This window comes from Centruroides vittatus, unplaced genomic scaffold, assembly GCF_030686945.1.
Source record: "Centruroides vittatus isolate TY-2023 unplaced genomic scaffold, ASM3068694v2 contig_628, whole genome shotgun sequence".
Taxonomy (NCBI): domain Eukaryota; kingdom Metazoa; phylum Arthropoda; class Arachnida; order Scorpiones; family Buthidae; genus Centruroides; species Centruroides vittatus.
This window is the reverse complement of record NW_027122385.1, coordinates 104,137-129,923: the sequence shown is the minus strand read 5'-3', so window position 1 is coordinate 129,923 and position 25,787 is coordinate 104,137. Positions and strand designations below refer to the sequence as shown.

Sequence of the window (25,787 nt, the reverse complement as noted above, 5' to 3'; positions counted from 1 at the left end):
ATAATTTTTCGAAGACTTCTAGAGTTGAGTTCTCTTAACATCTCTAGAAGCCTTTCAATACCGCAAATAAAATTAGTAGATGGTTTTTCAGAGATTTCAATTTAATGTCTTGTGAGAAATTAGAAAATAATAATATAAAGAGTAAACTAATTTTTAAGTTAATTAATTCGGCATATTAAACACTGTACAGTACATATAAAGAACAACGAGAAATTATTTATTGTGACATAGTCATAATGCCAGGCTACAATTTTTATTCATATTTTTAATTTATTTAATTTAAAATATATGCTCTCCATCTCAAATTAGTACTGTAGTGTCTTGCCCCTGTACATCATACTTTTCCGTTAAAGATGGAGTCGTGCTGGTCATCTATCTAGCTCCTTTCAGGGAAATTTTGTACTGAAACTTTCATCGCAAGTTCGTATATAGTTAATCGGGGGGATTTTTGTCCATAAGCTTTCCACACCGCTCTTGAACTTCATTTTTATAACATCGTTCTCAAGTTTGAGGAATGACAGGCTCATAGACAGACAGACAACAGTGGGAATTAACGAGCCTACAATTTTTTCAAATTGTAGCCCAATAACTAACATTTAAAAAATTTATAATTTTATCCAATAGGTTTTATAAGATTTAAATTTAAGTCAATACATTATTTAAGGTGTATTTTATTTAAAAATTTAAATACATTTTTAAAATACTAATAATGAATGAATTTGTACTTAAATGTAACATTTTTCAAAGTCTAAAACTAAAAATTATAAAATAATCTTATTTTATTTAATTATAAAGTTTAATAAGTTAACGATAAATATCGATATTAAAATAATAAAAGTATCTGGATTTGTTCCTAATGACGAATTGATTTAATTAGAAAATAGAAATACTACAATGTTTTAATAAACTTTTTAAATAAATATTTAACGGGCAAAATATCTTAATTGTTAATTATGATTTATTTTTTGCTTAGTTTATTTAGTGAAATTTTTGCGATATTTCATTTAAATATAATTAACTTTCTAATTTATTTCTTAAATATAAATACACAGCAAAATCGTTCATTTATTATTTTTATAATTATTTAAATTCTAGTAAGAAATATTAATCGTTTATATTAAAAACTTTTACAGTATATAATGAACTTTAAATAAGAGAAATAATCTGTTATAATTATTAATAAAATTTTAACATGATATAAAGTTAAATAGCTCTTATTTAAATTAATTTATATTATTGGAAAAAATTTATGTAGATATTTATGGATTTACCCTTATTTCTTGGTACGACAACTCAAAGGAAATTTAACAATGTTTAATTTCATGCAGAAATATACGTTCTAAAGAATCTAAAAGAGAAACTTTTACCGTATATGCAGGTGATAATAAAATTTTATATATAATACAATTTATGAGAATAGAAACCTAACTAATGCTACACACACGTACAGTACGTATACATACACACAAACTTACACCTAAACACAAATATACACACCCCCTGTTTCTTCAAATTTTAGTCAATTCGATATAAGGCTAACTTAGTTTAAGTTAAAAGTACTGTACATATATAAAAGTGTTGCGTGCTTGTGTTATTTGTGTTCATTTCCATTGTTATAGAGTTTTATAATTATAAAAGTTGAACTAAGTTATATAGTGTATATATTTTTTCATATGAAAGTTTATAAACTCTTTAAGAAATAAAAACAAAATCCATTAAATACATTTCAATTTCAAATTAGTATAAAACAAGCGGTTTCTATGATAGACACATCTACATTAAAATACTTTCGATTTGTGACTTTGCGTAATTGTAAACCCGATTTCTTTCCATAATAGCAATTTCCAAACAACAAGTCATTTAACAGAAAACTCATTAAAGCCTTCTATTCATTCGTTAAATAACGGTTACGTAATCTTTAGTTAAAACTTTCCTGCACGATTTACAACCAATCATAAAAAACAAGCTTAACTACAGATTCCTTTCTTTATGTTTAAGAAAATCATTAAAAAAAAGCTTTAGCGTAAAGTTAAAAAAATTTGAATATTCATTATCGTCAACAAAAACATTAAGATTGATTTTATTCGATAAAGACTTCCCTGAGAAATTTCGGTTTTATATATGTGTTGCATGTATGTAAACTACTGTATTTACAAATCTAAAATTTATTGAATTTATACGTGTTTATATCTAAAATTAAATAGTACTAAAATAGTACTTCCATTTAAGTACTAAAGCCTAATTAATTTTATTTCCAAACTTATATAGACTATATAGGCCCTATATGAATACGCATGTTGTTATATACAAATAAAGTAAAATTAACTTTAGATATTATATAGTTAAGCATAGTAATTAATATTAACTGAACTAACTACAGTAGTAATATCGATCTATATAAATTATGGATGTAAATATGATTTTAGCACTATTTAATTTTATTTAGACTGCCAGTAAGCTGAGAATAAAACCAGTTTAATCTTAAATCTTTCTAAAATATTAATATTCTAAATATATGAATAATATATAATAATTATATTCACATCATAAATCAGTATCATTACAAATAATTCAGAAACAAAAAAAAATAAATTGCATAAAATTGTCAGATAATAAATCTTGCTAAATTCAATTTTAAGATTTTTATAACATTTATCTACGAATATAAGCATGGAATTGAATCAAACAAGTTGAAATAAATGTTAAAAGTAAGAAGTATTTTCTTAAAATAACCTTATTTTTCGTTGAATTATATGCAAAATTGAAAACTTAGAACTTATGAATTATGAGAAGTCGAGTTATTATTTATTTCAATATGAGAATATTCAAAGTATATAAAATATACAGTGAAACGTCGGTTTCACAAACGTCAGAATAACGAAATTTTCGAATTTAATAAAAATTTCAAGATAACTGTAAACGTTATATTTAGAAGTTATACCTTATTTTACACAATTTACTATTTTCCCCCGAGAACTCATTCAAACGTTATGACAACATTTACACAAGTGAATTTATTTTTATTAAAATTGAAAATTTGTGAAAATTTATAATAAATCTATAAATTTATTAAATATAAAAGAAAACAACTTTTTCTACCTTTACTTTAGAAGTTCAAATGTCAGAGTAAAAAATATTAGTATTTTCGTGATTAATCTCTTTATTTTTCGTGAGTTCTTCATGAGAAATAAATCTTTAATGTGTCAAACCTTCAAAGCACTTCTCTTCTGTTTTTATTTTTATTTTACAATATTAAAGACATTTGGAAATAAGAAAAATACTTTTATAAAATCATAATTTAGAATTATTTTCTGTTTTAAAAATAGATGAAATTAATCTATAAAAAAACCATAGGAGAAAAATTAGCACTTTATGTATCACATAAGCTACAATCGTAATAATATCCCTTCATAAATAAATAATAATTTATTTTTAAATTAATAACTCAATATTTTTATCCTTATGAAAATATATAGAATGGTTTAAAAATTTTTCAAACCCTTTATCTAGTAAGAAATTCAGTTTATTAGACTGTCACTTATAACTTTCTGAATATGATGAACGAGAGCACCATTTAACTGAATGCATATATTTTTCCATTTATAAGAAATTTATGCTAACGCTTTTGATGTTATGTGTACACACATAAGATTTGTGATGAGTATATTTTGTATGGGCCTTTCTATTAATCATTCTCATATATGACATATACGTTATTATACTTTAGCATATAATATATGCTATAGTGTAATCTCTGCTTTGATAATGTGTAAGACTAAGAGGATTTTTAAAAGTTTTTATTTTTGTCTCAATTATAAATTTTACATAAAAATATTTATTATTTTTTTATATAGAATGTTTTCTTTGTAACAAAATAATATATCCGTATCAAAGAAAATCAATTTAATATCTTCATTCGACCAAAGTAAAAACTGAATGAATTGATTTAACCAAAAGTTTAAAAACGAAGGTTTATCTGACATGGAGAGTGACAAAGTTGACAAAGAATATCGTTTAAGTTTACGTACTTGTGGTTAAATATTAGTTAAAAAAGTTTCAACAAAGTTTTAAGAACTTTGGTAAAATGTATACATTATGTGAAGGTTAAACATGATTATCTTAGGTTTTGTTTACCAGATGTTGGACCGAACAGCACATTTTGTTTCTTCTCCGTTTCTTTCTTTTCAAACATAAAACCGTAATTAAAAAAAAAAAAAGCTTAACTAATATTATTAAAAATCTATATTTTCTTTTAATATCTACATTTTTATTTTATGTCTAGCAAATACAAAAAGAGCATTTTAATGCATAATGAAATAATATTAGAATTTAAATACTTCATTAAAAATATACATATATTATTAAATTTTTTCTATAAAATTAAATTAATTTATATTTGATACTAAAAGAATCTATATAATTTACAAAAAATGCATAAAATTCTGATATTTTTAAAATAAAGTGTGATTAAAATGTTAGCTTTAATTAATGTTAAAGCATTTATATTAATAAAATAAAATAAATAAATTCAAAAATAATTTATTAATCTATCAAAGATAAAAATTTATTATGTTTCACTTTTATAAAGTTAAACTATAGAGGTTAATAAAACAAATAACAGCTACTAGCAGAACAATAAAAATAATCATTAGAAAAAGTAATGAATAGATCTATAAGTAAATATAAATAGCAAAGTTATATAATAAGAATATAAATAATTAAACAAAAAAAAATAACAAATGAATTTACATGAAGCTATTTCCAGAATTCGATACAAAAATACTGAATGAAAACAAAGCCGTAATGAATACATTTCAGAATAAATGAAAAATTACTTAAAATGAATAGATCTTATTTTTGAAAATCCAAAAAATAAAATAAAATAATAAGAGATGAATAAAGTGAATCAACTCTCTTCTTTGAGCGAGCTAAGGGAAATTAAACCATTGCATTATTTTTTTATTCCCAAGTTATTTTTCATTCAGTAGAAGATACTAAAAAATAAAAAAATAATAATTCCCCATACAATTTTCTTAATTGCACCTTTATTTTGAAAGTTTAATATATTTTTCTTATTATTTAATATGTATTAGGTAAAATAATAAACTTTAGTGTTTTAGTTATGAAGGTTCTTAACTAATAATAAAGATAGAAATAACTATTTAAAAATTATTACACATAAACTGTATTTTTTTATTATTTTTGTTTACAAAAGAAAATATATATTTTAAATATACTCGATCGTGAATATTCGTATATAAATTAGTCGATACCATGCTTTAAAATAATAAATGTAAATTCTAAACATTCGTTTTTAAAATTATTATTTTATTTTTATAAAATATTAAATGTTACCTCAAAGGTTTAAAAAATATATAATTCATATAATGTTAAAATTACTATGAGATGTTTGAAGCTTAAACATACGAAAATAGCTATTTATCATAATTTCCACAACTAAAAATCTTTGGTTATTTTTAAAATTGTAAAATCTATTATAATTAACAACAAAAATACATAAATACATCAAAAAATTATAAAATTCCCACAAGTAAATAAACTATAATTATTCTTATATTAGTTACAGGTTGGCGAATGACCATAACCAGCTTCAATAAACTGGAACAGACGAAATCCAAAGAAAGTACGGTTTACAGCCACAAAAGATGATCGATAAATACAATAAATCTACTCCCTCGACAACGGCGAAGGGTTAACTCTAAGCTAACTGAATCTTGATCTTCTGGCAGACAGTTTGAAACTAGCACCTGTCTCTGCTATACATTTATGGCTACCGTTAGTCTATAAGAATTGTGACCATTAATTCGATTTTATCCAGTCGCGTCACAACAAAACCCATTGATGTCACCGTATAAGAGTATGCCATCTGGACTAAAGATGAATTACAATCTCCATTTTTCAATATTTACTCTGAGAGCGAATATTTATCTACAAAAGAAAAAATGATAATAATAAGAATAATAAGAAGAAACATAAAGTGCAAATCTTTCTTAATGTTAGTTTAGTAAAGTTAAAATTATTTGCTGCATTGATTCTGCTACAATAAAAGTATATATATATATATATATCTAGCAAATGATAAAAATAAAATTAGTCTAATTTAAAGATTAATTATCAAATGCCAAGTAGATATATCACTAATAAAATGTATTAATATATTTGAAGTTTAAGATAAAAGAGGAGCAAGAAAGTATAGTTAGAGGTAGAGAAGCGAGACGTGGGTAGAGTGCAAATCAGGTTTTAAAGAACTTGCAGATAGTTTGGATAATAATGATGAACATAATGATGATAAAGTTTAAACAATTGTAATTTTCGTTCTATTGAAGTCAAGCTGAGAATTTGTACATTATAAAACGCAATGCAAGTTAAATAAGTATTAACAGTGATTTAATCTCATGTTTTATATACTTTGTTTTTTTAGCATAAAAATAAATAATGAATGTAAGCATACATTGTTAGTTATAAAGATTTTTATAATACAAAATAACACTAAAATCTTATATAATTATTTTATTAGTATAGTTAGAAAGCTTCATAACGCTAAACTAATTAATAAAACGTTAAATTCTCTTTACAACATTTTATTTTTTAATTATATTTTAAGTAAATTCTGATGATTGCCACGATTCCTAAGGAATGCGAATTATTAGATTTTCATATAAATAAAAGTAAAAATTTCTCTTTAACTATATAGATTATATTATATTATTGTGTTTCCCCGAAAATAAGACCGGATCTTATATTAATTTTTGCTGCAAAAGACTCATTAGGTCTTACTTTCGGGGGATGTCTCGTCCAAAGACGCTGGCTTAAGTATTTACAAATACTTAATTATAATTTATATTATCATTTATTTTAAGTATTAATGTCAATGTCAATAATATTTATTTATATTAATACGACATTAAACGACATTTACGACATTATACGACGTATTAAATACGACAGTCTGTTAACAGGGGCTTATTTTAGGGGTAGAGTTTATATTACGAGCATCCTGTAAAATCATGCTATGGCTTATTTTTCGGTTAAGTCTTAATTTCAGGGAAATACGGTATTTAACTTTTAAATATATTTTATAAAGTCTTCGTATAATAATTCTAACAATTTTTCTCAAAATAAATTTCATTTTCATAAAATAATTAAAATTTAGGCTACTGTCTATTATTTAACACTATTATTATTTTAATTTAAATATTTTAAAATTTATTTCGAAAGTTCTCATCAAGTAATTAAATTAGTAAGGACATATATCCTATATTTGAATACATATAATATGTTATAATACCTGAAAGGAATAAATAAATGGATAATACATTATAATAATTGTTATCATCATCTCTTCAATAACCGAGTCACTTTCATTATGATAAATAAGTTATGCTGGTTAGTTAAATACTTGGAAATTCAAAATCCTTTTGTTCCTTTATCAAGGCTACGTACTGCAAAGTTAGTTAAGGCTTGTGTATTGTCATTCTGTTGAAACTTTTGAACCAGTAGTACTATTAACTTCACAACTCAAGTTTTCTGAAATGAAACTTTTATTCAATTAATATTTATTTAGCTAAAATTATGATAAAGTTTTAATAGATCAAAACAATGGAAAAATATTCAAGTTTCGGTTTAAAATTTTGATTTTTTTCTGTTTTTAGGTTGAGTATTTATTTTTATTTTTAAAGATTTTTATAATTAATTATCAAAATATCATTTTTTAAATTAAAATTTTTTTATTTTTAAAAACGTTTTAATTTTTAATTAGTTTTTAAACTTTATTTTTAAAACTTAGTTTATTTTTACTTTTAGTTTGTTAAATTTAATCATAAAAGATTTCAATAAATTTTGCTTATAATAAATAACTTCCAATTTGTTTTTTTTAAATTTTTTAATTGATTAAAAATGAAAGAAAATTTTCATTAGAAATAACAAATAGAATCGTGGCGCCATCCGGTGAAGAATAAATTTAAAATTATTAAAAATTTTATCAGTTAAAACGGTTTATTTTGACAGAATGGTCAATAGTTTTAAGGTAAAAAATTTGTTTCAGGTCAGTTAAAATATTTGACTCATTTACTTAATTTTACACTTTTTAAATATAAGCTATATATTTTTATTTTGAAGTTAACAAAATATTATTCCTGATAATATTTTACAAAATGTGTAAATTACTTTATCACACTACACCTTTTGTGTTGCTGAGATAGTTTTATTGAAAAACTAACGTTTTCGTCCTACTCTTTAGGCCATCCTCAGGCTTAACGAGAGAAATGGAACATTGGTGTTCCATTATTTAATGGAACACCAATGTTTACGAGTTCGTGTTAAATTTATAGTCAAAAAATTTAACACGAACTCATAGTCTTGCCTTAGTTTACAGTTACATGTCTCATCAATTGTTATTATTTTTTATTGTATATTTACATTTGTATATATAATTTTTTCAGTTATTTTCTTGATTTTTCCGTTGTCAAAGTTTTGAATTTTGAACATATGTATTCTATTTAATGGAACGCCAATGTTCCATTTCTCTCGTTAAGCCTGAGGATGGCCTAAAGAGTAGGCCAAAAACGTTAGTTTTTCAATAAAACTATCTCGCAACATAAAAAGTGTAGTGTGATAAATTAATTATTTGCTGAGCACGTTCTGTTTAATGTGTAAATTACTCTTACAGTCAATAATACAAAAAAAAAAATCAGCAACGAGTTGCTTAACTTTTCCCATCAACATTTAAAACTGCGTATGGCGCCATCTGTTATGATATTTTTTTAAAAAATTATATTTTTAACTATTATAAAATGGCAAAAAGTTTAATATTCAGGGTAGGGATGCGTTTTATAAAATACAGTGGAACGTCGCTTAACGAGCCGAATTCGTCCCAGAGTCTTACTCGTAATGCGAAACACTCGTTAAGCGAAATACTTTTTCCCATAGAAATTAATGTAAAATACGATAATGCGTTCCACGCCGAAAAATTGCTCAAATGTTTTATGTATAACGTTTATTCAAAAAAAAAAAAATTGTACAATATACACAGTTAAGGAGCATGAATCATCATCATCTTTTCTTCTATCGCGGAATGAACCATCCTGGAATGAGAATTCGATTTTGCAAAAACAAAAAAAAAAAAAAAAAAAAATCACAGCTAATATGTTTGATAAACACTCCAAACGATATGCCAAATTTTTGGGTTATGTAAATGCTATAATTAAATATTAGAAATTAATTAATTTGACTAGAGGTAGGCAGTTATGCTTTCATCTCGTATTAAATTTAATAATTATAAACAGTTAATTTTTAATTCAGACATTTCTAAAATTTAATTTGGAATCGGTCATTAAATTTAATGACCCAAGAATTTGGCATTTCGTTTGGCGTGTTTATTATATAACTGGCAATGGTTGTTGATGTTTATAAGTAATATGCGTGAACACAAGTTTGGAAAAATATGTGATCACAAGCGACACTAAGATGCTAGCAGAACCAGTGCTAAACACGGACTGATGGAGCATGTCCCATGCACAAAATTCGGGACTTTCCCTCTCCTCATCCCTCGTTACGCGAAACATCGATCGTTAAGCGAGGCAAATTTTTACAATTTGTTTTGCTCGTTATACGACATACTCGTTGTGCGAGATGCTCGTTAAGCGAGGTTTCACTGTATTGTAAATACTAATAACGAGTAAAATCGCCATTAAGTCGATCCTACTGAAGACTCCCTTAATCTCCCTATCCTTCGACCGTTAATTACCAAAAATTAATAGTATCGATTTCATTAACACACAAACCTACCTGCAAAACGTCAGAAATTTTCGACAAAAAGCACAGGAGTTATTAAGCTTCAAGTAGCGTGGACAAAATCGTGACCGCTACACACAATCCGGATATCTTGTTTTGAGTTTTTTAAGTTCAGGCCTCTCAAAAAAAGATTCTAAAAACCCTGAGGGTCAAATGTTACACAATTATAATACGTTACAACAGGTGAGAAAGTAGCTCGTGTAATGTCGTAATAGCAAGGAAAGTAAAATTTCGAGATGATAGTGGCGCAATATAACTTAATTGGGCCCAGGCAAATTTGAATTATGTGCGGTGGTGACTTCAGACATTTTTTTCGGAAAAATTTTTGAGGGAATATTTTCTTATAAAAGATTGATGTGGGGTGACCGGTTGGAGGGTCCCAGGCAATTGCCCTTTTTGCCCATAGGATATCGCTTCACTGTGAGATGTTTACAATATTTTCCTGTGTTATAACAGTTGGTAAAGTAAATCTCGCATTTACGGATCGTATTCACAATCAAGATAAAGAGTTAGAGTTAGAATTTACTTTTATACGTAAACGTTTATTGGTTAACTCCTATTCAGTCTTGATCCTTGGTTGTTAATATAGAAGGTTAAAGTAAACTGAATAGAAGAACAAAAAATTAGTAAAATGATATAAATATTTATTATACGAGAAAAAATCTGATTTTTATATACATATAGAAACAATCGGTCATGTGCGATTGGTTTTAACCCTCACAACCTTAATTTAAGTGAGTCAACTAGTCTCTTCAACTAACTCCATAGCAAGAATGTGTAAAACACATGTGCGACAGAAATAGAAATTGCATGAAATTACTACACGGAAACACAAAATTTGAGGGCATAGAGCATCTTTTCATTACATTTTGAATAGCATTTTTACTATTTAAGTAAAAATGCTATTCATGGATAATAGGCCACTCAGACATTTTTTAGTCACTAATCTTTAGTTCAAATGTTTAAAATTTTTTCTATATCTTCAATGGCTGGATTTCTGAAAATCTTCGAAAGTTTTGCTCCTTAAAAAGCAGAAAACTCTACTGAATTTCTATTCTCCAGTCTATATTTCTTTCCTTAATGTAACTTATAATACATTCATTTACACAAAATTAAAAAACGATAGCCGCTGATTGCTTTTTTTTACAAGCGATTCAAACTTTTAATTTTGCTTTTGAAAAATATCATTTTTTGAAGATTTTTATATTTTGACACAAAAGTTTATTATTGAATGATATTGTTGATATTTACGAGTAAAAATAAAAGAAAAATCAACATCAGCAAAGAAAATATAATGTTAGCATACATAATATAGGCTTACGCCCACACTGATATGCCTAAACATGAAGTTTACTTACTACAAGAAATTCTCACTGCATGAGTTATTGGCGGAGAGGCTTTAGGTGTGAATTATCCGTCAAATTTTAACGCATGTGACGATAATTCCTCTATATTCCAGTAGGAATTAATTCTTAAAATAATAATCGCTATAAATATGATGTTATTCTTTGTAGAAAGAAAAAAATCAACAGCTATCTTTTTTATTATTTTCTGTAAATGAATCTATTTATAAGTTACATCAAGAAAAAACTATAAAGAATAGAAATTCAGTAGAATTTTCTGCTTTTTGAGGAACAAACCTTTCGAAGATTGTCAGCGTTTAATTGTTACAGACAGTTTATTTCATAAATTTATGAAATTTATGAAATAAACTGTTATGAAATAAATAAATTTATACTGTTATTGAATTTTTACTTAATTTCTCGTGACTATTATTCTCAGATGCATCTCATTAATTGTATTTTGAGTTGATGAATACTATCGTTGTAATAACATTCCCTTTTAAAGTTTAATAATTGTACAATATTTGCATTAAAAATGTATTAACTTTCCGTACCTTATAGTCATAAAAATTTCTAAGAGATATTTATGTCTGTTAATACACATTAACAATCAGATGCTGCTATTCTGTATTAAAAAATATTATTCTATAATTGTTACTTTTAATTTTCAACATCAGATGGCACTGCCAGCAAGAGATGTTATCACATCACCAAGCAAGCAAATTCACTTCTGTAAAATACTGCGTTATATAATATAAAGCTAATTATTTTTTTCCTTAAAATACGAAATTTCTTGCAGTTACATAATATATATAAAATTTATAAAAATTGATTTTATAGGAAATTAAAAATTGTTTGTTTCTTATAAAATCCTTTTATTGTATTTATTCATTGTTGCACGTGTTTAATATAGAATATTATAATAAAAATAATAATATTCGTATAAATTTTTTGAATATTTTCAATTTAATAATTTTATATAGAGAGAAAATTTCTTTAATAGGTAAAAACAAATTATATCATTTCGTACTTATACAAACCTTTTATACTTAAATGAATCAGGAAATGTTATTTGATTTAAATAATTGAAATAGTAAAATAATATGTAAATAGAAGAGAACAGTCAAATATTTGGTATGACTTAATTTGTGTCATGTTTACCCTTCTCCTAAATTATAGAAAGTTGAGTTCATTTTTCTAAAGCATTTATTATACCTCTATATTTTATGTACAGTACATTTGTTTTCACGAAACCTTTTTTTGCCTATTTGTAGGGCCTCTGTATAAAAACACTATGTATATTTTACTCTGATGTTTTACTGTAACAAATGAAAAGACGTTTTATCCGGCTGAGTTAAATTAAATAATCATCATTGTACAATAATGTAGCCCTACTCGCGTTGCTCTCGTATCATTGGTTCTCGATCGATATTACTGATCTATTGTCTCTTCTGCTAATAGTTTTCCTGATACTGTGATTTTCCATGCTCACGACGTTAGAAGCGGCCCTATATATAGGCGAAAACAGATGGCGCCTACAAGCTTGCCCTTTCAGAACCCTGGCAAATTTGATAATATATTTTAGTACTTATATCATCACGTTAGTAATTATTGAGAACACACTTATACCGGAATCTATTTTATCTGCATAACGATTGTTTATAAATTTAAAATTGATCAGGAGATAAGCCCCGATCAAGTTTCGATCTTGTACATTGAAAGAGATATTGCTGCAGAACGAGACATTTTTCTGTAGTTGATTAATTCAGCCATGCTAAAGCAGAAGAGCAGTTTTATAGATGAATTTCTATATACTCATTGAAGCTTCCAATTCATTATAAAACTGGTGTACATATTTTTATAATTTATTGTGTGTTTAACTGTATTTTTATTTACTAAAAATGCCAATGTTATTGTAGACCTAAAATAATCTACACTCTACCACATTGCTCTTTTTAAGGCCTCAAAAATAAGTTTTGCCTAAGGCCGTTTCTGCATGACACAATCATGTCTCTAACACAATTTGAACAAATAATAGGCTATATTGCAATTCAAAAGAATTTTTAAAGAAGAGGCTAGGCAACGTGACGAAATCCACACCTCTTTTTAGTTGTCTATGGTAACCACTGACTTATCTTCTACCCGCTTCAACGAGGTTTGGGAATGTCTTCTATGTAAGATTTTACTTCTATAAAAGAAAGACTTATTATTGCATTTGTTTATTATTTTTTGGTTTTATTTATTACATGATATAAGTTAAAAGTTTGTATATATTATAGAAAGATATCTATTGTACAGTACTTATTAATACAATACTTTCATTGAAAAATTACTTTATAGTTCTTCAATAAAAAGATTTAATGTTTAGCATAGTTTAATATTTATAATAATAAAGTTTTACAATATCATTTTGAAAATTTTGTAATTCTGATTGTAAATACTGCAACAAGAGCAACACGTTTATATTTTCCAGGATTAATTTAACAGAGCTGGGAATTATGTCACATAATCTAAGAAGTTTCTCTACAGATAGAACGATAAATATTTGCGTATTTTCCTTAAATTTCATTTTCACAAAACAAATTTAATTTTTTTTTTTTTTTTAAATTCTATACAAATCATATTTTTTCATTTCATTTCAAACTTTTTGATTAATTGAAGATGTAAATAAGGGTTTCTACGTATATAGTGTCTACTTGGACGTTGTTTATTAATAGAACTTATTATAATGATGAAATCTCTAACTAGCAAAGAGAAGAAATCTTAGTCAGCATTCAAACCAAAATAGCTTTATTTTAGATGAAAATAACGATATTTTTTTTATTATTCATCTCAAATTAGTAAGAGCATGCTCCTGTACTGTACATACATAATGTTAGGAGTTCAGTCGTATATCTAACTCTTTTCGGGGGAAAAATTTCTAATTAAAATAACGTGACTTCCTGTTTTCGTTGGAAGCTATTATATAGTTAATCAGGGTCTCCTGTCATCTATTCTACTTTGTTCTTGAGATTAAGAAAGGACAGAAGCAGACTGACGACAGTGGGCATTTACAGGTCTACATTTTTTTCAAATTGCAGCCAAATATATAGGCTAAAGAACTCTCTCACAAAATTACCAATGTATTTTCAAGAAATAATTATCTTGTACGCAACATAAAAGATATACTCCTAGAAAACTAAGATATAAATATATTCATAATGACAAAAAACCATGCTGTTATCTTCAGAGTATGATTCCTTTAATAGTATAGTTAACCTGTCCATTTACGAAATATATATATCCGATAATTAAAGAATAACTAATGTTATCACGAATTTACTAATTCCTGATGAAATTACTGGTCTCGACTTTAATTTATCTACCAATAACTTTGTTCTTGAGATTCAGTAAGGAGAGACAATAGGAATTTATAGGTCAACAATGTTTTCAAATTGCGGCCCAACAACGTTCTAAAATATATATTTACGTAGCTTTGAAGAAGAATACAAAAAGTTCAAATTCTGATGTTAAAATTATCCCTGATTACCAACGTTACTAAGAGCTTAGAATACATAAAATTACCGAGTTAGAAACAATTTTGTTGTTAACGAAATTTAATATCAGTTTCAATATTTACCAACAAGACAATCTATAGCAGGCCTGTTAAAGATACGGCCGCGGGCCAGTTATGGCCCGCAAGACAATTAGTTGTGGCTAGCGACATCAATACAAAAATGCTATTTGTTTATGTTTTTATTATTTTGATACCAAAGAAAATGGGATATTTTGTAAACAAATAATACTTAATAAACAAAATTGTTGAACTCAATTATTATTATTCAACTTGAACACTAAATATATAGTGTATTTACTCGAACACATGGCAAATTTCTTCACTAATTTTTATTCAGTTGATCAACTGAATAAAAATTAGTGAAGAAATTTGCCATGTGTCCGAGTAAATACACTATATAGTTAGTGTTCAAGTTGCAGAATAAGTACCGGCACGGTTTCATAAATACTTCAATTATCATTATTGTTTTTATTTTTATTTATTCATATTACTTAGAGATGTTTATTTTATTTGATTTATTTTTGTTTAATTTCTTGTTTATATTATGTTTTTTCTATTTCATCTTTTGAATTTCAAATTATAGTCCGTCTTGGCAAGATCATTTATTGCACAATTTTCACTATTTTGCGCATATAATGCGTGTTTTTGACATATTAGTAAATGTACAGTTTATGCTTGTATTTTGAGTATTGCGATCCTTATTTCCAAATTATTTTATAGACCTGCTTCGGGCCTGTAAATTGGCCGAGAATGTTTGTTCTGCGATTAAAGTTATTGCTGGAAAACTAGAAATGATGTTTTTTATATTTTATTGTGAAATCTCGGGTTATTAAAAAGGAATTTTTTTGAGTCGGCTTCTTTTCGGCTACTTTTAAGAAAAATTTTGGCTACAAAAGTTAAAAACATCTGGCCCGCTGTCATACTTGAGACAAAAAATTGACACTTAAGCAGGTTGAATTTGACACAATGATCTATAGCAATTTGTTAAAAAATTATGTTGGGTATTATATCTGTTATTAAGAGAGCCTTTTACATTTCTAGGCTAAAAGGCATTAACTCTACTTACTTTAATGATCTTAAAATATTTCATGAAACATTCTTATTAAATTCGTTAAAAACTATTTCAAGGAACTGAAAAAAAACGAAAGAAATGTGTTAATTTTGAAGAAAAAGCTTCAAAGTACAATTTCCTTTTTCTCGCCTTAGCGCGAAATCTGACACCGATGAGTCATTGTTTACACAGCTGGATGACCTTGAGAACAGCTGGTGTCCTCTTTCGCGGGACATTCTCATGAAACTCTCAGGAGGAGAAGGGTAAAAAGTAGGGTGAATACTAGATGGCGGTATATTTCTAAATATTTTTTTAAAATTACGATTTTAATTGAAATTTCCGACCCCCCCGACTTAATTAAACGTATATATAATAAAATCTATTAATTAAAAAAATTAAAAAACTATTGGATGTTGTTTTTGACAACAGAAAATAGCTTTAAATAACTTTACCGAAGTAAAATCGGCGCTCTAGAACTTTAGAAGGATGAATGAAGTTTTATAAAAAAATCCCATAAAAAAACAATTGAGCGTTAATCGTGCGTCATTAAAGGTTAATTAAAATCGCAATAAAATTTTTTCGCGCGGGTAAAAATTTTTCAAAAAATTTGGAGACAGAAAACATTCCAAAGATGCAAAAAAAAAAAAAAAAATTTTCCGGGCCAAAAGTACCATTTTGTTTGTAACGCTATGAAACTTGCCCGAGTTAACTCGGTCCGTAGATCTTAAAATATTTCATGAAACATTCTTATTAAATTCGTTAAAAACTATTTCAAGGAACAATCAAATGTTCAGTTTATGACGAAAAGTTCCACATTTGACGAATTGCAAATCTCGCAATAGATCCTTACTTCTAGGATACTGCTAGAGCCGGAGTTTTATTCTCTCTGTAGTTCGATCTCCGTAGGAACTGTTCACAATTAATTTATATAATAGCAAAATATTTACAAAATTTTTAAAAAATGGTAAAAAAAGGACTTATTTTATAATTTAAAAAAAAAATTTAAACGTTTTACTATTATTGAGCAGAGCTCTTCATAAGTCAGAAAATGTTTTGTCTACGATCGAAGTTCAAAACAACCGCTCGACCATTAAACGTGAATCTTTGCAAATATTAATACAAACAGTACAGTTAGGCAATGCCGATGTCATCGAAACCGGAACTTTAAAATTCGGCATATTGGTTGAAATATTCCAGGTCAAAGTTCGCCATTTAAAGTCTATAAGAAGTCAATAATCAATTGCCAATTGTAAGCTGAATGCTGTCAATTTACATTGATCTCTACAACAATCTTTTATTTCAAATTTAGATCAATTTTAAACCTTTTTTAAAACACAGTTTTAGTTTTAAGATATTTTAAAACATACTTAGAAATCCTAGGTACTAAAATTCATCAAGAAGCTTTTTGGAAGCAGTGAAAATCGCAACTTTCAGTAATTGCTACTTTCACTTACAATTTTTGTTCCACAAAAAAGGCGCTAAATTACAAACCATTCTGATTGAAAATATTTTGACGTACAGATTCCAAATATATACCTTTATATACCTTTTTGTTTTAGTCTATTATATTGATATATCAATTTATGTACTGTTATCCTTTTCTTTTTTATATAGAAATGACTTTAACCAACTTCTAAAACAGAGAAAAAGCCTACACCGCGGAGCTCAGTTTCGTTTTCCTAGAAAATACCTAGTGTATATTAATTGTGGGCAGTTCCAACGGAAAACTACTGTAGGGGTTTATCCTCCCTAGAGTTAATTTTCGTTAAATAATAAAAGCTCCGAATAAAACCTCCTACTCCAGAAGTAGACTACAAGGAAAGTCTGTACTTCGTCAAATGTGGAACTTTTTGTCATAAAGTGAACATTTTATTGCCTTTTGAAATAACTTTTTAAAAATTAAAATATGACGAGACTTTTTTTGCAATATTTTAAAAGTTTTGTAGATGTTTTACTATTCTAATTTGTAATATTTGCTTGATTTTCTATTTTGAACTTTATCTGTCTTTTATCTGGCACTAAGAAGAGCATTCTTCGTGCTTATCGGATGTTTGTTAGGCCCAGGTAATGAGGTAAGTATAAATTTTTGAGGAGACAGTTCAAACAGCCTCTCTGGAATATATAATCGCCAGAACAGCTGTTTGAATTTGTTCCGTCTTATCCGTCCAAATTTTTTATAGGCCCTAACTATCGCCAAAAATAAAATACTCATTTTTCAGTAATAGCAGAAGAAAATGTTTTCTTAATTTAGAGATTATTTAAGATTTTTCAACAATATTCTACTCATAACTCCTAGATTTCTAAATTTTCCATTATATGAAAAGACCAATTTTCTTTTATTTCATTTTAAAATAACAAAATTGATTCAATCTAGTGTTATAAAATATTAATTTTATTCTATTATGATTCGTTTATAGCTTATGCTATTATCTGTAAACTTAGCAGTTTGGCAATAAATTTTTATAATATCGTATAATATTGTGATAGTCCATATAAACTTTTCAAGGTTCATTTATAATCGATTAAATGAAAATAAATTATGAACTTTTCCTGATGAATTAAAACTTTTCTTGAAATGAAAAGAGAATGCACAACTGTTTCTAACGATTTATTGGTGTTATTTATGATACACGTGACAAATTGATTTTGTCGTTAACTTATACAGATAATTATTTATAATATAATTTAACTCATTTATCGTTTACTTTGAAAAGAATACTTAATAAAAGTCAGGTAATAAAAATGAAACTTATGATTTCAGCTATCTAAATTCAGAGCAAAGCAGTTATAACAAAAGTTTATAATTTCAACTTGATATTAACTCAATATATACATATATCGAGATAATATATTCTTGTGAAGAAAGCTCATAAAAATACGTTTCCTTTGAAGTTTTAGTAAAAAATATAAAAATTTGTTGTTTTTTCTTTCAGTTTTATGCAGTTATCAATAAATATCTGTTAAATTAAAGAGCACACACCTAGGAAAAAAGTAATTTAAAAAATATTAAATTTATTAATATATTTAAATTTTACTTTTCTATTTTCGTTGTACATTTATAAATCTACAAATGTAGTTAATTTAAATTTGAATTGACGTAATAATTTATATTTTAATTTTATGTACGACACGTCTGAATTATTTTGTTTCCGTATAACATCTTTTTATTTACCTAACACATAGAAAAATACTACAGAATATCATAATACATAGCAATAAATACGGTATGATGAATAATATCAGAAGAATGTGCTGGAATTATAAGTATATTTTTTACTATTTACAAAATTTTATTCCGTTATTGAAACGTTTGAAGTAAATACTCTTAAGTATATCATCTGTATCAGGTTCACTGATATGACCATTAATTCCAAACGCACCGTATTTGCATTGAATATTATTAGAAAAATACCAAATTCTCACTTTCCAAGGTATTTTTAATCAGACATTATCCAAGCTCCTTGGAGTTGTTGAAATTACTGAATTGAAGCAGACTACTATATAAAAATGAAATTGTATTCTGCAAATGATGTTTTATGTAATGATTTGTATTCTATTGTTTCTGGAATAAGTTAATCTGCAAAAAGTGGACGACTTGAATTTATAAGCCATGCTAAAACTCTTGACAGTTAAACAATAAAAATTAAAGAAAACTGTTGCGTATGAAAGAATTTCTATTATACTTTTTTTTATCTACTAATAACGAGCAATTGTTTATTGTGACATCATCACAATGCCGGGCTACAATTTTTTATCATATTTTTAACTTATTTAATTTAAGATATACGCTCTCCATCTCAAATTAGTAGTGTCTTGCCCCTGAAAACCATACTTTTTCTGTTAGCAATAGAGTCAGACTGTCATCCATCTAGCTCTTTTAGGGGAACTTTTTGAATTAAAATTACGTGACACGTTCCACACCGGACGTTTGCGTACAGTTAATCGGGACTTGTAACCCCGAAACCTTCCATATCTGGTCTTAACTTTCAGCTTACTAACACCTTTCTCGAGATTAATTTAAGAAAGGAGATCGTGCAGGTGCGCATTAACTACGTTTTTTGACATGAAGTTTCTTTGTTTTTCCACAAATGTAAATTGTGGCCAGTTTTTCTTAGAAAGATCTCCCGGAAGTACATTACCTATATCAACATTTTAGCGGATTGCCCAAATGTTTCTTTTTAATATCGCATCTAATTGTAACAGTAACATTCTTTATAAGAGCATTCGGAAATTCTAAGCTATTAATGATGTTCCTATTGTATTTGATATCATTTTTCATTATAAAAGGAAATTAAGCTCACTTTGTTAATTCTAAGTAAATGTGTTCTAAATATTTTTTTATCGTTAATTAAAAGTTATATTAAAAATAATTACTAAATTACTGATAATTATTTTCACTTAAGACTGTATAACATAGAATCACTTATTCTATAAAAAGCATTTTACAATTAACTTTATTCCAAAACACTGAAAAATTTGAGATATTTCATAAAATTTAACTTATTTCTACTAAATTAATTTCGAAATTATTTGCAAAAGTACCATTTATAGATATTAAAAATAATAATAAAAATATTACATTAAGTTTGTAGTCATTAAAATTATTAATTGCATAATACAGATTATCATTGGCTATCCTGATATTTTTATCGCTTACTTTCATTATATAAATCATATTATTTCAAAGAAAATTTAGCCATCGAATTTTTTTGAAAAGGTAATAATTCAAACCACAATTAAATTCTATATATATATACTCATATTTTATTTTTATGTTTGAACAGATTTATATTATTATTCTCAAAAACATGAAAGATTTTTATGGTATTTTCATAATACTTTTGTTCTGTTCTATGTGTAAGTTAACCATTCTTTTTGTTTTTGATTGCTATAAAAATAATAATATTATACATTTGAAATTTATATATTTTAGTCATTTTGAGTCAGCAAGTTTTTGTAAATCATAAATGTACCAAATCACCCCAATGTAAGCCAGCGTGTAAGAAAGCGGTAGGAAAGGCTGCAGGAAAATGTGTGAAAGGAAAATGCAAGTGCAATGCTCGTTGTATCATTATATAGAAAGCAGTGTAATCTTAAATTTTTGGTGATAATAAAGTTTAAAGTTAGGGTAAATTTTATGTGTACAACATTTAATAATTTTTTTAACATGTGAAATCGTTACATAGGTTTAATTTCATTTGAAAATTATGTAAATATTAACTGAACTGTCGCCAAATAAAACAAAAAATTAAATATTTGCGTTTGATTTCATAAGAAATATGAAATCAACACGTTTTAATATATCATTTCCTGTATAACTATGTTATAGAAATGATATATTAAACTTTCACTTATTTGAAAGTATTTCTTAAAGGTTTTACACATTACATAGCGTCAATGTAGTGTGTATAATTTCATTCTTAATTTATATTTTTTTTCGAAATATTAAATAAAGCAAATGTCGGAATGATTTTGCATTTCAATCATGGAAAATAAATTACAGCTAGAATGATTAATACATTATAAGAAAAGGGCACAGTAGTATTGAAATATGCTATTGTGAGATAAGCAGGAGGTCAGGGGTTAATCTCTTCCTGACCCGTTAATCTTCCCGGGTTGGGAAAACTCGACTTCGTTGTCGTGGATGGCTAGGAGGGCAAAACGTGAGTGGGGAGGTCGTCGGTAAATCGACAGGTGTCCTTTGAGTGTGTCTGGCAAAAAAAAAGTTTTTCTTGTGTCTCTATAGCAATCCGAAATTGTTCGAATAAGTCCTGTATACTATATAGCAGTAGTACTGTCAATAATTCTTCGTTTATGGAGATTTCCATTTCTTTTAACTTATCTACTATATCGAAAAATTCTCTTACATGATCGTCCATGTTGTCTCCTTTCCTCATTTTCTTGAGAATTAACTTCTTTCAGCAGCATAGCCTTTCTTGCAGGACCTTTCGATTCGAAAATTTCATGTAGTTTATTCCATATTTCGTGTGAGATTTCACATCATTTTGTCTGTTTTAATTCTGCTGGGCTTATGGCAAGAATTATATCACACATTACCTTCGAGTCTGCTGTGTCCCATTGTTCTGCCGCCATCTTTGTAGTTTCATCTCCAAGTATGATTTCTGGATTCTTTCTTTTTCCGATGACGTATTCCCAGGAATCATTTTTGATCAAGAGTGCCTTCATCTGTATTTTCCGTGTATCGAAGTTTTCTTTACACAGTGGTTCTATTCGTATAGCTAGTTGACCGGCCATTTTTCTTTTGTAGGATTTGTAATTCTATTTCCTTTTAGATCCTGTAATTCTAGCCTTCGATTTTTAATTTTCCGTTCCTGGACCCATAACCTTTGTTGGGACAATGATGATGCAGTCCTTTAACTTAGAACTGAACTTTATTTTAATATGAAACTATATATACATATATATACACTTGTTGATACATCCCTAACTTGGTGCCAACAGAACAACAAGTTTCTTCCTGCTTCGTGCTGTCTTAGCAGAGTGTTGGCAGTCCATATACAGTTTACGACATCGATTCTCGCTTTAGTTTCGCATTACCAGCAGACACAAGACCCTCCTTTAAGGTCGGACTTAATGACGATTTTACTCGTTATTAGCATTGACAATTTTATATAAAACTGGTTCTTATCTCAAAATTAAGTGTTTTGCTGTTTTATAATAATTAAAAATATAAAAAGTATTTATGATAAAATATAACAACAGATGGCACCGCCAAATGTTGCCAGGAAAGTTAAGCAACTTGTTGTTTAATTTTCATACAAATGAAATACGTAGAATATACTGTTATTAACGTAATTGTAGGTCCTCGAAAACTGCAATTTTAAATAAAAGGACATACCGAAATCAATTTTATCATAGACTAAATCTACAGAAATTAAATCATACTACAGCACTCCTGCTCGAAGTGGCAGGTCCGGAAAAATCATCTGGCACGTAACATATCATGCGATTTCGATTCCTGATCATTTTTTTCAGTCAACTTCTTTACATTTATTTTAATTAACGCACATTTCATTTCGTGTCTTTGAGTATCGTTATTGCAAATCTACAGCTTTGTCACACACGAACATTTTTAAAGATAATTGTGTTCACTGGCACGCGAACTTAAAAAGATTCGCTATTTTTGAATAAATAAAATAAACAATATATAATTTGGCTAATATTACGTTATTAGATCGAGTTTGCAACTCTAGCATTTAATTTCCAACTTATAAACTCAATTTTCCTGTTAATAAAGAAAATTAAACAACGATAATTGTAAATGATTAAATTGATAATAAATGTGCTGTACTAGTGACTTCCCTCAAGTACTTTAAAGGAAATAACGTTAAATGAGGATCTTCTACACTGTACATAGATAATTAATAAAGAATACGTCTAGCTGTTAAGTCTTTAGTTTATTTATAATTTTTTTACTACACTTTAGCTAAAGTCAATTTTTCTTTGATTAATTAAATTTCAACTTTATGTTAGAATTTGATATTTTTACTGTCAAACGCCCTTTAACTATCATTTTAATTTTTTGATAAATATAAAATTAGCAATATTATAATTTATAAAATTCAAACACAGAACAATATTATAGCGCTGTTATATAGGGTGTTAACAAATGTTTGAACGCAAATGGCCAAAGCAGTGGTTCTCATGCTGCCTTGGCTACAATAATCGTCAGACCTTATTCGTCTGAAATTTTTTGTTTTTGTTTTTGGTAGAGATATGTAAAAGTCCATATGTATGCATCGAGACTGAGTGACGTTGGTCAAACTAAGAGACGAATTACGGAAATCTTTCAAACGTTTACTGCGGAAATGCAATGAACACCTGGAGTGAAATCTAATATCAGTTGGACGTTGTTTGCGTCAAAAATAGAATCCATATTAAAGTCTTCTAAAGGCGAGTATTTTTTAATACAAGAAAACTGTTTAAGTTGGTATATGATTTAATATAGTAATATTCCTAAATTGTTTGGTTTATTTATAATTCAATAACGAAATGGGCTCAATCATTTGTAAACATTATGTATATCATATTTATATTTATTGCGTTAGTTGTTTCTATTCAATGTGATAAAATATGAAACTACTTAGTTTATTTTAAAGTTTGTAAGCTTATATTACATATTACGTATGTTTAAGGCGATAACACGTCTCAGTTTCTTTTGTTCTTAGCTCTCAAGAATGTGATAAAATTTTAAATAGTAGACAATCGTTTTATAGCTTTTTTGTTGCAATATAACCAATTTATAGGTCAATCAAATAATCTTATATATAATTTCAGCAATTTTTAGACCGAGTTTTCACTCATTCTTAAAAACTACTCCGGTATCAATCTGGATATCTTTCAGGATAATGCTTTCGATGGTTTAGTATAGAATACAATGTATGGTAGTGTTGATAATATAATTTGATTTGATTATGTTATGCAAAATATTTCGAAAAACATTGAATTTAACGTAAATATTTTTCCTGTTTTTATTCTCAATCGTTCAGTACATATTACATATTAAGCTTATTTTTAAAACACTATTGAACATTCAGATAGCATTTTTAATAAATTCTTAACTTTTGTGGAATATTTAAATTTATAACTTTATTAATATCAGAAAATTACGATCTCACTTCTTTCAATATAAGATGTAGAAATTTCTTCTTGAAAAGATGATACAAATGTCATCCTTAATGTGGATAACATTTGCATTTTCCATTCATGCATTTTGCCCTGATCCTTATTCCGAATGCTGCTTTACACGGTGCCCAACATTGCTTTTGATGACACTACAACTAACATCTATAAATGTTGATTCATTCAAATTGACTAAAATGTACAAATTTAGAATAAATAATATTATTACATGTGCATAAATAAAGAACGAAGATAAAAGCAAACTTACACATGGAACAAAAGAGTAAGATTATCAGAATACCATGAAAAGCTTTCATGATTTTGCAGAATAATAATACTAATCAGCTTACACCTAAAAATAAAAACAATTAATATTTATATACGGTAGTATAATTATGGTGTAAGTTATTATCTTTTGAAAATATTCCTTGGTTGCATTTCCTTCGAAAAATCACGGTTTATATAATAAAATTAAGCAATAAAAAAACCACAATAACCAATGAGAATCCGCATTACACGATTAAAGATTTCAATGATTATGCGAGACAATTATAACTATTTTCATGTACGTAACCTTCCATTTAACGGAATAATTAGGCTAAGGGCCTAAGTGTTTCCTATTGCCGAAAGTCTGTTAAATCGAATGTTTTTTTGAAACATATATTACAAACGAACGTATAATACACGAGATGTTTTAAAATATTATTACGATATTACGTACGAAAAAGTATGTACTGTATATTGAGTAATTTATAGTGATTGATTAATTTAACTCTCTAGCCCACCCTCTGTGGTGCTCTATTGGCTAATAAAATAAGATTTTATAGTTATTTCCTTTGTGATAGAATTTTCTGTCGGTTAAATGCGATGTGAGTAAAATAGTAATTGTAGCGCAGATAGAAAATTTTTATGGCAAATGACTTCTAAATGATCAAATGTTTTAAACATTTCATCATTTGCTCTCAAATGTTTGTCTCGTTAATAGAAATGTGAATAATTGTTCAGAAGGATAACAATTTTATTTGAGATTTTCTAATTCTTGAATATTGGTTTAAAATAATTATCATTTATTTTTATACAATATTAGAAATTTCAAATTCTATAAAACACGTTTATTTAGATTTAAAGAAGAAATGAGTTTTGACTTTCTTTAATAAGGTAAAAATCCAATGTAGCGATTACGAACGTCACGAAGAGTTTAGAACATTAGAAAAGTTTGAAAAGTTATAAATAATTTTCTGTTGTTAGAAAAATTTAATTTTACTATTAATATTTATCCTAACACAATCGAATTTGCTAAAAATTACATTCTGCAATATATCAATATTATTAAGAAATGTGTTTTTAATTTTTTGGTTAAGAAACATTAACTGTGCTTAAC

General features: G+C 26.8%; 2 long non-coding RNA genes across 2 annotated transcripts; one reads left to right on the top strand and one right to left on the bottom strand.

Annotated features, from left to right (window-relative positions):
* The first annotated feature begins 20,504 nt into the window (after positions 1 to 20,504).
* On the top strand, positions 20,505 to 20,794 carry LOC136979519 (uncharacterized). Its single transcript, XR_010881394.1, has 2 exons — positions 20,505 to 20,620; positions 20,697 to 20,794. It is a non-coding gene; the product is annotated as an uncharacterized lncRNA (long non-coding RNA).
* Positions 20,795 to 24,241: 3,447 nt separating this feature from the next.
* Positions 24,242 to 24,886, bottom strand: LOC136979518 (uncharacterized). Its single transcript, XR_010881393.1, has 2 exons — positions 24,675 to 24,886; positions 24,242 to 24,598 (listed from the first exon to the last, which is right to left on the bottom strand). It is a non-coding gene; the product is annotated as an uncharacterized lncRNA (long non-coding RNA).
* Positions 24,887 to 25,787: the final 901 nt, after the last annotated feature.